This window comes from Pinus tabuliformis, chromosome 8 (assembly GCF_031772625.1).
Source record: "Pinus tabuliformis cultivar Carrire ecotype Pingquan chromosome 8, CPIR1, whole genome shotgun sequence".
Classification (NCBI taxonomy): domain Eukaryota; kingdom Viridiplantae; phylum Streptophyta; class Pinopsida; order Pinales; family Pinaceae; genus Pinus; species Pinus tabuliformis.
The window spans coordinates 950,756,075-950,768,333 of NC_142294.1; positions in this window are offsets into that span (position 1 = coordinate 950,756,075).

Below are 12,259 nucleotides of genomic sequence, written 5' to 3' on the forward strand. Positions count from 1 at the left end.
TAACTGGCAACCGATCCATTGCGTTTGACGACACTAGCGCTCCCTCTGGCAACACTATTGTGTTTGGCATCCTTGCGTACAACATCTACTCTACTACTGCAGTGCCTGCTGTGACATGGGTTGACAGGCTACTTCCCTGTGGGGGGCGCACCTATAACTCTTGCAACTGCACCGTGAGGGCCCCCAACACAGTCTAGTGCTCCTGCATAAAATCTTGAAGTGTTTCACTAGTGACATCATGGACCTTTTTGTCGATGTCATGGAGATCACCTTCAGTTAAGGTGATTAGGTCAATGGCCAACTTCGAGGCCTTGACCTTCTTCCTTGGGCCCGATCTCTCTACAATGCGTGGTCACTTTAACTGTGTGGATGCGGCCCCTGGGTCCGTGCTTTGCTTTGATATCTATGTTTCCTCTGCCTCCTGCCTGAGGATGTTGCTTAGTCCTCATCTATCTATGTTGTTACTGCCTCTACTGCCTGCACTGTTGTAGCTACTTCTGTGGCCTTCTTCTGCTCTGTGGCTTTCTGTTTTTTTTCTCGCACTGCCCTTACCTCAATTGCTACCTTTTTGTTCCGCCTTTTCTCCACCAATTGATTGACGCGTAGCTTAGCATCATCCTTTTTCTTCTGGGCTGCTACCTTCTCCAGTTCTGCTAGGTCTAGGGTGCACCATTCGGGACGCCATGTCTCCAAGACAGTCAAAATAACGTCATCAGTGGCTACAAACAGTAGCCTCATCGACTTCTTCACCGGATCCTTTCGCGCCCTGATATAAATGTTGTACATATCCACTTTGAAGTCTACAAAACTCTGCAGACTATTGTACACATAGGTGACAGGTGTAGCCTCCTATTGATCCACATCCAGATGCTCGCCTCCATGAGCACCCAGAAAATTTTGATGTTGTGAATCCATTTCGCACCCTTGGTGGCCCAGAGCGAAGCGTACTTCACAGCCTCTGGTAACTCTCTATCAATGTTGGGGAACTAACTATCCTCCAACAGTTCTCTCGCTACTAGCAATATGGATAATAGCAACCACACGTAGTGCAAGGTCTTACCTTGCTCCTGGGGTTTGTGACATTTTATCAAAAATTCATCGTAGATGAATTCAGCCTAGTTGAACTGGACCCCCTCTGCACATTGCTCAGCTAGGGCAACCACTGCGCTGGTACCTCATCGGTGCAGCACTTCCTCATCACTTTGCCAGCCAGGAGTTGGGTTTCTATGCACACCCCTTTTTCCTTGATGCTGGAGATAATGTAGCCCCTCTTCTTCTTCTCCTGCACTACCATAGGACTCACCCAATTGGATTCTTCCATTGATTCAATAATTCTGGCTACAAGCATTTTGTCTAATTCTTTTCAGAAATTTTCCTTATATTTTGGATTCAAATGGTAGGGCCTTTTCTTAGCTGGCTTTGCATCAGGTTTCAAGGTGATCTTCATCATCCCTAAGTCACCAACGATCCCTTTTAAATCTATAATTTTGGTTGGGAATAAGTCTTAGTGTTCATGGAGTAACTCAGCGACCTTATCCACCGTGGCCTCATCCCAATAGTGTCCAAGCGTTTCATATTTTGGTTCCGCCTCCTTTCCAATGTTTACCTACTTTATTTTTAGTAGCGCAGTGATGTCGAGATCCTCAATCAGTGGTCCTAAAACCTCGTGATAGCATTCTGTTTCTAGAATGTTAATATTTCATGGGTGCTCATCATCCTCCTCAACATTTACATTGTAACACTCCAGTGTGTAGCTCAGCTGTGTCACCCATTCCGGCTGAAGCACTTCTTGCAGTGGCATGATCCGGATTATCCACAGTTTTGTGCTTATTCTGTCGACGTTTCAAACCCCAAAGGGGACTTCTATTAGCTCCTGGGTTATTTTGAAGATAGCTACTTTTACTGCTTGTAGCGCATCATCAACAGTATCCCACCAACGATCTTCAAATGTGAAGGTTAGCAGGAATCCTTCTCGTAAGATATCCCATTCGCTCGTGCCATGTCAGATATCCGTCTCAGTATACCAATTCATGGGTATGACATATAGGGTATGATAGAACAAATGCACCCATTCAGGTTGTGGCTCTTCCCTGCAGACCTTGGTCCATTTCGCGAGGTGTGTACGTGGATCATCCCTTCCATCATACTTGTCTGCTAACCACATCTGTGGTTTCCCAAATCATAGGCGCATCATCTATCCACATCTGCACTAGTCCTCAAAGCTTCTCTAATGCGTACCCCACCACCTTGCGGGTGTAGCACGCAGTGCCCATTTTAGAGCTTTGAACCGTTGATGTTATTGCACTGTGATTTCAAATTTGTCTAGGAATTCATCCACCGTGGCCAACCCATCATATATAGGCAGATCCCTTACCTCTATTGTGATGCAGCATAGTGATCTTACCATCATGTTGCAATTTAGCATGGGTACCTCGTGTAACCAGTTTTGCCATCGTTTTGTTTCCTCATCTGAATCTGATGTGCAGGAGCTTTCGCACTCCCATGAAATCTGGCCATCCATTGTAGGATTCACCCAATCTTGTTCCTGAGTGGTTACCTTGTAGATACAGTCTATCTCGTCATCACTTTCATCGTCATGCACTGGCTTTGTGTAGCGCGATCCTTCGACATGGTCTAAAGGTACCACTATGCACAGTGCCTTTTTCTCAAAAATAATTTTGCGCTTCTTCAAGTTTATCACTTCATTCATATCAGTAGCCCAATAGATTCCAAGTAGCGCGGGATAGGGATTGTTGTCATCAACAATCTCTATTAGTTTGAAATATGAAAGCGCGCTCGCACCTTCGATGTCTACCATTATCCCCTACAATCTTCCCATTGGTAGGATCTTCTGTTGGTTCACCATTCGTAACTAAATAGGGGATCATTGCAACATGGGCCTACCTATGTGCTCCCATGTCTGCTTTGGCAAGACATTTGCATTAAATCCTAGATCTAGAATTACTTGATCCATTTCATACTCCCCGATTTGCACAGTCAATCTCATTTCCCTTCCTGTCCACGATGTATGTTTCCCGAGCTTCCTAACTACGCGAGGTTCTCCTGATCCAGTGCACCTAGTGATAAGTTCCTGTAGTCCCTTCACCGCTTTTCTATCACACAACAGCTTCATACATGTCTCTAGAAAGGTATTGATCACTGAAGGATCCATCTTCAGCTCTAGTTGATCCTTACTACCTGAAGTGGAGGCATCTGTGAAGCTTTTCTTAGCTTCCATGAATGTCTCCTTTGCGCGCTCCAAATCAAATTTAGGTTCCTTTGTAGGAGCCTTGAAAATCCACGCACTTTCTTCAGGCTGCTTACCTTTGTCATCTCCTTTTGTGATATCACTTCAGAGCATGATGTTTACATTCAGGTCCTCTCTGCGCGTCTCAAACCTCATCATTTGAAAATTCTGAGTCGGGCAAGGCTGGAGTATCCCTTTATCGCATAGCCTCGCTATCAGTGTAGGATAGTCCTCCATCTCATGATCAAACTGAGTATAATATAAACATGATGCTCTTGTCAGATTTGTACAATCATGGGAATAATGCCTTGGCCCTCCACAATTGTAACAAAGCAGCTATCTGCGACCCCTTCCTAGTCCCATTCCACCTCGACCTCATTTGCGCCCCTGAAATCCAGCGCGCGCCATCCTTGGATTTGGTTCGAGGGCTCACATTTTTGTCTGCACTCTGTAGGCAGGGGTCCAATCCATAATTAGTTAATAACTCCTACAGGTGCACTCATCATGGCCTACCAACCTGCAGAAATTACAAAACAATTGTTGGGACGTCTCCGTATACTTCTGTAATAGATGACAATTATCCGTAGCATGCTTTCCTCCTATCTGACAAATCGCACACCATAATGCAGGAGCGGCACTTGGTCCTGCTTGTGCCTCTAGTATTAATGGCATCGGCCCTCCTCCCGCCAAGTAGTTCACGAAGACTGGACAATGGTCCTTGTCATGCCCCTGGCCTTTGCATTTTATGCACCATACCTCCTCGCGTGCTTCTGGGCGAGTTATCCTATCCTATTTCAAACTCTACATTTCTAAACACAAATTTTGCAGTTTTGTGTGGATTTGTTGGACTCCCAGGCCAGGATCTTGTATTGGGGTCTCGTGTAGTCTCTTTGAAATCTCCAAAGCTTCGGCCTGGGTGGATAACTTCTGCTACGACAGTGCCATCCTTAGATGTGGTGTTAGTGACACTACAAACCATGCGTGATGCTACCCATCCTTCAAGGTCATGTTGGCTTCGTGAATCATACTCTTCAGTCTCTGATCCAGGTCCCATGGGGTTTCGCCTGGAAGCATCGGGATTTCCTTAAACCTGATAATCAATTGTGTCTTCGACTTTGGCCTGCTAAATTCCCTGTTCAATGCAGCCTAGATATCTATATCCCTGCATTTGGATGGTCATTAGAATGCTTAATGTACCATGTTAGTGCACAATCCTACAATGCGCTTACTGGTGAGCTCCAGTATTGTAGCAATAATGCTATAACTCCTGGGGCTTCCTGTCTCTCATTTTATCAACCCGGTAGTTCGTACAAACTTGGAAGCGACGGTGCTGTATGCACAAGTACTAGCTCTTGTCGCAGCTGTCACTTGGTCAGCTGGCACAAGTCCGCTAGGGCTCAAGCCAACTTCTATAGGCTCTCAGAAGGAGCTTGCTAATTGATGGACGAAAGCTATTCTCAAAGGAAAACTACTCTACCTGACAAAATGGACTGAAAGCAAATCAAAGCATGTAAACCTAGGAAACCCTAATTTAACTAGTCTAACCTCTACAATGCAAAACATGTGAATGAAACTTCTACCAATGCTGCTGTTAACTCTAATAAGTGCAAATGCATGGATCTAAACTACTTGCATCACGAAAGATATGTTTTTGTATTTTTCCCTTAAGTGTGTGGAATGATTGTGATTTTGTGCTAACTAGGGTTTGATTGTGCAGATGGGATGGAGAAGGAAGGAAAGCGTGGGATAGGTTGGGAAGGCTAGGAGAGGTCCCTAGGGATCCTTAACATCCATCCACAGAGGTTCCTTGCATTCAGATGCTCAGCAACCGAGAGAGTGGCCTCCTACAGGATGGCTACAGGGGATCCTACAGGATACTCTGGTTTCTACAGGATGTCCACAAATGGCTACAGGATGACCTACCGTGAGTGTTTGGCGTGATGGAGGGATGATGAAATGGTAGGGGGAGATGTGTAAGGTAGGAATGAGGCTGGTGATGGCTGTAGAAGTGAAGGAATAGGATGGGAAGTGAGTGTAGGGAGTAGGCTGGAAGGTAAAGGGCTATGTCAACGAAAGGGCTAGAGAATGGAAGTACGTGAGGAGTGAAAGACTTTGGGAGATGACAGAGTAGAGCAGGGGTCAAAGATGTGTTTGCATGCGTGATCAAGATGGAGGACGAAGTAATGGAATGAGAGAAAGCAGTGTAAGTGAAACAAATGCTTGTGACTATCACCAAACCGAAGATGCATCACCCTAAACTACCTGTGCTTGTAAATTCAATGAACAGCAATCTAAACGCGAAGGAGAATGTGCATGAAGCCGTGGTAAAGGAGTGTGGTGCAGGTGTGAATCATGTGACAGCATCTAACATAACGTGACTGTGTTTGCAGCAATCGTGGAATAAAGAAATGCGTATTTTTGGTGGTTAGTCATGGACCTCACTCCAATCCCAGATGAGGTGGAAGTGAGCCTTAACAACCTTTTTGTTGGAGCTCCAATCGATTATATCTATCCCCTGCTACGCTAAGCAAGTCGAAACAAATTCACCATAAGCAACTCCTATCTAAGTCATGAAAAAGACCAACTTAACAACCTGTAATTCGAATTGCATGTGCAAATGAAAAGCTCAAAGTGCTGAAATGAAATGGAAACAACACTACAGCAGAGGGGATCTATGGCTCTCAGGTTGGGCCCTAACCTAAGAGCTATAGTCTCCTTAAGAAACTCAGAACTAGATCAGAATCTGCCTTCTTTATTCATAATCTGATAACATGCCAAATTGGCTTACAAAAAGGAAAAGAAACTGAGCTGTGCTCGAAAATTACAATAGCAATACGAGAGTTTCAACAACCTATCCAAGGCTAAGGCCTCTACACTTATACAAAAACGATGATCCAACAAGTGTCCTTGATTTTAGGAGCTCGGCTGTCCAACTAGAGTTTAACTGCTGATCCTGTAGGACGGTCATAATTGCTGTTCCTGTAGAGCAGTTTATAACTGTTGTTCCTGTAGAACAGCTGGCTGCTTCTAAGCTCGGAGGGGAGATGGATTGGAGCTCGGAGTTCTTGGTGGGAATCACGAGGAATGTCCCCAAGACCGTGGACATTCTCTCCTAAAAGTCAGCAGTGCCACCTCATTGTCTCCTTGTCTCCTTTTTCGTTGTCTTTTGCTCCCTTTTAATGCCAAAACCTGGAATCACAATGCATTAGTCACGTAGATAGAGTGCCTACCCTTCTTCCTACAAACAACATGAATAAACTAAGAAATGCATGCATAAGCAGTAAAAAATGAATGGTTTGAGCAAGTAGAATAGGCCAAAATGAGCCCAAATTGTACCAAAATTGGGGCTCATCATCACCCCCCAGCTGAACCATTTGCTCATCCTTGAGCAACCTTGCTCCTGCTCCTTGTCCTTGGCCGAGGACTCGGGACCGGAACAGGCTCTTTCTTTTCTGCTTTTGATGGCCCTGCCTTCTCTGCCCCTGGTGGTGACAAGGGTGATGCTTCCTTCCCTTTTTCTATTTCCTTGAGTCGGGCTTCGGAAGGCGACTGGCCTATCTTTCGTGTCCAGGAAGTTATTTTTGGGCTCCCCTTTTCGGGGATAGCTGATGTTTTAGAGGGGGTCCTTGCAGTGGGTGAAGTAGGGACATCCCCTGAAGTGGTTTGGCTGCTGGGTGGAGGTTGTGGCTTGCCCGCGGTCATCCTCTTGCTTCTCCTGGCTTCAGGTGGTAGAGGGGTCTCCCTCTCCCTTTTCTCTTTCGGTTTTGGAGGTGTGCTGAGGGAAGCCAGTGCCGCTGCTGCCTCCTTTTCGACAATGCCAGCCTTCCTTTCCTTGTGTTTTGCTCTCTCAGAGCTCCTTGTAGAGGGCCCCTCCTTTTTAGATTTTGGGCTTCCTGTGGAAGACCCTGCTTTGCCCGCTTCCGGGCCTCCTGTAGAAGATTCTTTCTTTGTCTTCGGACTCTCTATAGGAGGCTGTTTCTCAATGACCTTCGGGCCTCTTGTAGAAGCCCCTCTTTCCAACCTTGGGCTTCTTGTAGAAACCCCTGTCTCTGTCTTCGGGCTTCCTATAGAAGCCTGTGGTTGCACTTTCGGGCTTCCTGTAGAAGCCTTTGTCTCCGTTTTTGGGCCTCCTGTAGAAGCCTGTTCTCCAACGATTTTCAGGCTTCCTGTAGAAGCCTTGGTCATTGCTCTTGGGCTTCCTGTAGAAGCCTGCTCCTTACTGATCTTCGGGCTTCCTGTAGAAGCCTTTGTCTTTGTTTTCGGGCTTCCTGTAGAAGCCTGTGTTTGTGTTTTCGGGCTTCCTGTAGAAGCCTGTGTTTGCGTTCCTGCAGATGTAACTCTCACCACCTTTTCTTGCTTGGCTGCATGGATTTTGCTTTTGGCTTTGACTGCAGGAGCTGACGAGGTGCTTGGGCTGGCAGGGACCACCTCGGTTTTGACTGCCCTGCTTTTCAACCTCTTTTCCCTTACTGACAGGATGTGGCTGTCCTCTTTTGCTCTGTCATCCTTTCCCTCCTCCTTCTCCTTTCGTTCTTTCTTCTGTGTTGGAGTCGGGACCTTTTGGCTTTTCCCTTTCTTACTCTCGGCTACTGGCTCTTCTTCTTCTCCGCTAGAGGATTCCGTTTCTTCAAGCAACATTTTTATGTTCCCTTTTCTTGTTAAGTTCCTAAATGATTCCCAAGCGAGGGGGACTTTATATGAGTGGAGAGAATCCTCCACAAGAAGCTTGACTAGCCCATGGTGGGCTACCTGATCCGGAATTCCGTCCTTGAGCTTTGTGGAGCACTCCATCAAGGACTGCAGTAAAAAGTAAGGAATGCTCAGCCTCTGTGCTGCAGGGAGGTCAATCTGGTGTCTTAGTTCATTGAGCAGCCTGAAGTGATACGCATATACGATGCTGTAACGACCCTCACAGGTGATATATTTCATAATTTGCAAACTGACTTCATTCCATGGTGGCAACAGGCTTGTCCTTTTCACCCCATTTTTGTCCTCTGTGAATGATTCTTCAGGTGGGAATAACTCCTTCTTTGCTTGTTGGCTCTGCTTCCGCTCTTCTTTATCCCACGGCAGACCCATGGGCAGTTCTGTGATTCGACTTATATGCTCTGGGGTGAGTTGGAAGCTGAGACCTCTGAAGCTTACTGTGGCCAGTGTCTGGGATTTAGGCTTCAATGCTTGCAAGAATTCCTCGGCTACTTCATCATCGTAGCCCTGTAGTTTATCACAAAAAGGCATCCATTGTGCTCTAGTGAAGAGCTCAACCACTGCCGGGTTTCTCCTTAGTGTATTTGAATTAGTGGGCTCTCGCCTGATAAACCCACCAGGCATGATGAACACAGTGGTTTTGACCAAAGGCGGTAGATACAAAGGAAATTCGGTCTTATAGACAGAGCATGCAATGAATTCACAGACCACAGTCTAATTATACTGCTATCCTGTAGAAGCGATAGTATAGGCACGGCAATCCAATATTTTTTATGACCAGACTGTGAATAATGACCTTGCCACCTTTGAAAGCCAATTGCGGAAGGAGTTTCAGGGTTACCTCTTTTCTGCCACCTTTTCTTATGTGAAGACTTCACCTTCCTGTAGAGCTGCGTTCCTGTAGAAACTGCTTCCTGTAGGACTGTGTTCCTGTAGAAACTGTTCCTGTAGGAGCAATGCACAGGCTTCGGGGAGAACGGTAGTTGGACTATGGTTGAGGTGCGCTTCACTGGTGTTCAGTCGCCCGAAAGCTTGGTGTATCAACATGCAGAGGTATTCAGAAGAGTTACTCAAGTTTTGCAGTGGAGGTGGATGGATATACGTGCACAATCTAGCCGATTAGATTTTGAATCGGCGCAGCTCGTGGCGCGGAGGGTGAGATGTCCCCACCGGACCGTTGGGTGACGTCACCGATCATCCGCCTGCACATTCACTTGCTTCCGCATTCATTCCCACAGATCTACCGCCGCCCTTTTCGGTTAAACTCGTTTCTCGGTTGACGGGACTGATCTTCACCTGCGTGCTGCGTGTTCCCTTTGTCGTGGCTGCCACCCATCATCTGACTATCCCTTCACTAGCCAACGTGCCCAGTCAACTGGCCTTACGGTTGCTCAACCATTCATTTCTACGCCATGCAAACAAATCAAAGTGATACTCATGCGATTTGATGGAAGGAAGGATTAGAACACTTACCTGCGCGCGTCTGCACATGATTTCCAGTTTTTGGACGACGGATCTACCTGCTGCATGTGGCTCACACAGTCCCGAAGGCTCGTGGTTACAGGATGCTGGCGCTGTAGTGGATGCTCTGGTTGCATGTGACCGCGTGTTGCTTGCAGATGGCTGGCCGATGAATGGTATCCACTCCTGCAGGTTTGACTGCTACAGGATTCCCGCGGGGTGCCTTGTAACAGTCTCACCTCCTTGGGTGCATGCTACTTGACAATGGAGATGACCTGCTAATCACGCTCCCGAAGCTTCTGATGCTTGACATGGACGTGGTATGAGGTCTCGGTGTTCATTTTTCTCTGACAACTGATTTTTCCACGAGAACTCATTGATCTGGTTTGCTGGTGCAGGGATCTTAGTTGCATGGTGACGAGGATGGTGGAGCAAGGTATCAGTGTCGTGCATGGGCCCAAAAGAGGCTTGCATGCGTCCACACCAACCCGTAGTCATCAGATCTGCTCATGAAACGCATTCTGGCTCGTTCTGAGCTTCTACAGGAAGTTTCCTGTAGAAGTACAGAGCTTCCTGTAGACAGGCAGCTCTTCCTGTAGAAATTTTCACTTTCCTGTAGAAAAACTGTGCCTTCCTGTAGAAAGACAGCAGTTTCCTGTAGAAGATTCAAACCATGATAAAATTGCACATACCTTGAAAAACATAAGCGTTCTTGGAGGAGGAGCTTGTGAGGTGTCCTGGCTGCATGATAAGGACTTCTGGCTTTGAGTTGAGAGGCTTCCTCTCCTCCATAGAACACCTGCAATCTGCATGCAAATTTCACATAATGACTTATTGATCTTGTTTTTTTTTTCTTTTTGTTTTTTTTTTTTTCTTCTTCTTTTGAAAGATAGCAGGGGCGCCTCAGAGAGGTTTTCACTCAAGGATCTTTATCTCTTTTTTTTTTTTTTTTTTGAAAGATAGCAGGGGCGCCTCAATGAGGTTTTCACCCCTACCACCTGCCTTGGGCGCCTCAGAGAGGTTTTCACCCAAGGATCTTTATTATTTATTTATTTATTTTTTTAGATGCTTCAGGGTGTGCCCAAAGCAGGGGCAAGACCCTTCTCTATGACCAATACTGCCTTCTCCATTGTTTTGATGAACTCTTGCCTTGAGGGAGGCTTCCTGTAGATATTCAATCGATGCCCATTGACAAGCATGGGAATGGCTTCCTCATCAATGGTTCGAATGAGGACAGATCCATTGTCATGACACTTTTCCACTGAATATGGTCCCAGCCATCTGGTTCTCAACTTCCCCTTGAAATATTTGTATCTGGAATCATACAACAAAGCCCAATCTCCCGGCTGAAATTGCTTGTCATGGAGATGTTGGTCATGCCACACCTTCCTCTGAAGTTGAACCACTTCTCAGTGAAGGAGGGCCTGCATGCGGTGCTCATCCAGTCCATTCAGCTGCAATAACCTTTCTTGTTGTGCATGGCTGAGATCTAGGTCCAGCTGAGCTGCCATCCTCAAAGTGTTATACTCAAACTCAATGGACAGCAAAGCTTTCTTCCCATAGACCAGCTCATAAGGTGTGAAGCCGGTGGTGGTCTTCCAAGTGGTGTTGTAAGCCCATGTGGCTTCAACTAGGCGATCTGCCTAGTCCTTTCTGCTGCTGCTCACCACTTTAGTCAAGATCCCTTCTAATGCTCTATTGGTGACTTCCACCTGCCCATTTTCTTGAGGATGATAGGGGGTGGAAGTCCTATGCTTGATCTTGTGATGAGCTAGTAGATCTTCAACCAAGTTGGAGGTGAACTGGCTCCCTTGATCGGTCACCAGCTCTCTTGGGTAGCCAAACTTGTAGAAGATGTTCTCTCTTAAGAGCTCGACTACCTTCTCTTCTGTTGCTGCTTTGATTGCTTTAGTCTCTGCCCACTTTGTCAAGTAGTCAGTACACACAATGATGTAGGATCTCTGCCTTGAAGAGGGATTGATTGGACCCACAAAGTCCATGCCCCACTTCTCAAATGGCTCAAGAGTCACTTGAGGTTGGAGAGGCATCTCATCCCTTTGGGTCGGTTTCCCCATTCGTTGGCATTGGTCACACTGGCTAACATATCTTCTGACACCTTGATGAAGTGTGGGCCAATAGTAGCCTGCCTGCAGGATCTTGAAGGCAGTTCTCTTTGCTGCAAAATGTCCTCCACAAGGCCCATCATGACAGGTGAGGAGGATGTCAAAGACTTCCTCCTCCCTTACACAACGCCTTAAGATCTGATCGGGGCCAAGCTTGAACAGATTGCCCCCAATCCATGTAAATGAGGCACTCTTTCTGATGATTTTGCTCTTCTCTTTTGAAGAGAGGTGCGGAGGGAACTGAGCTGAAACAAGGTAGTTTGCTATATCGGCAAACCATGGAGAGAGTACTGAGATAGCAAACAGATGCTCATCAGGCATCTGGTCATCCACCGTCCCATCTTCATCTGCAGACAAATCCAATCTAGACAAGAAGTCAGCAACAACATTTTCTCTCCCTGGTTTATCAACAATGGTTAGATCAAACTGCTGCAATAAAAGTAACCATCTAATAATACGAGCATTCACATCTGGTTTATTCATCAAATATCTAATAGCAGCATGGTCAGTATGTACAAAAGTCTGGTAACCAGTAATATAATGTCGGAACTTGTTTAGTGCATGAACCACAGCTAAGAATTCCTTCTCGGTTACAGTGTAATTCAGCTCTGCTTTGGACAAGTTTTTGCTAACGAAGTAAATGGCATATGGAAGTTTTTTCTCAACTTGTCCTAAGGCTGCACCTATGGCTTTGTTCGAGGCATCAGTGTGGATGTGGAAA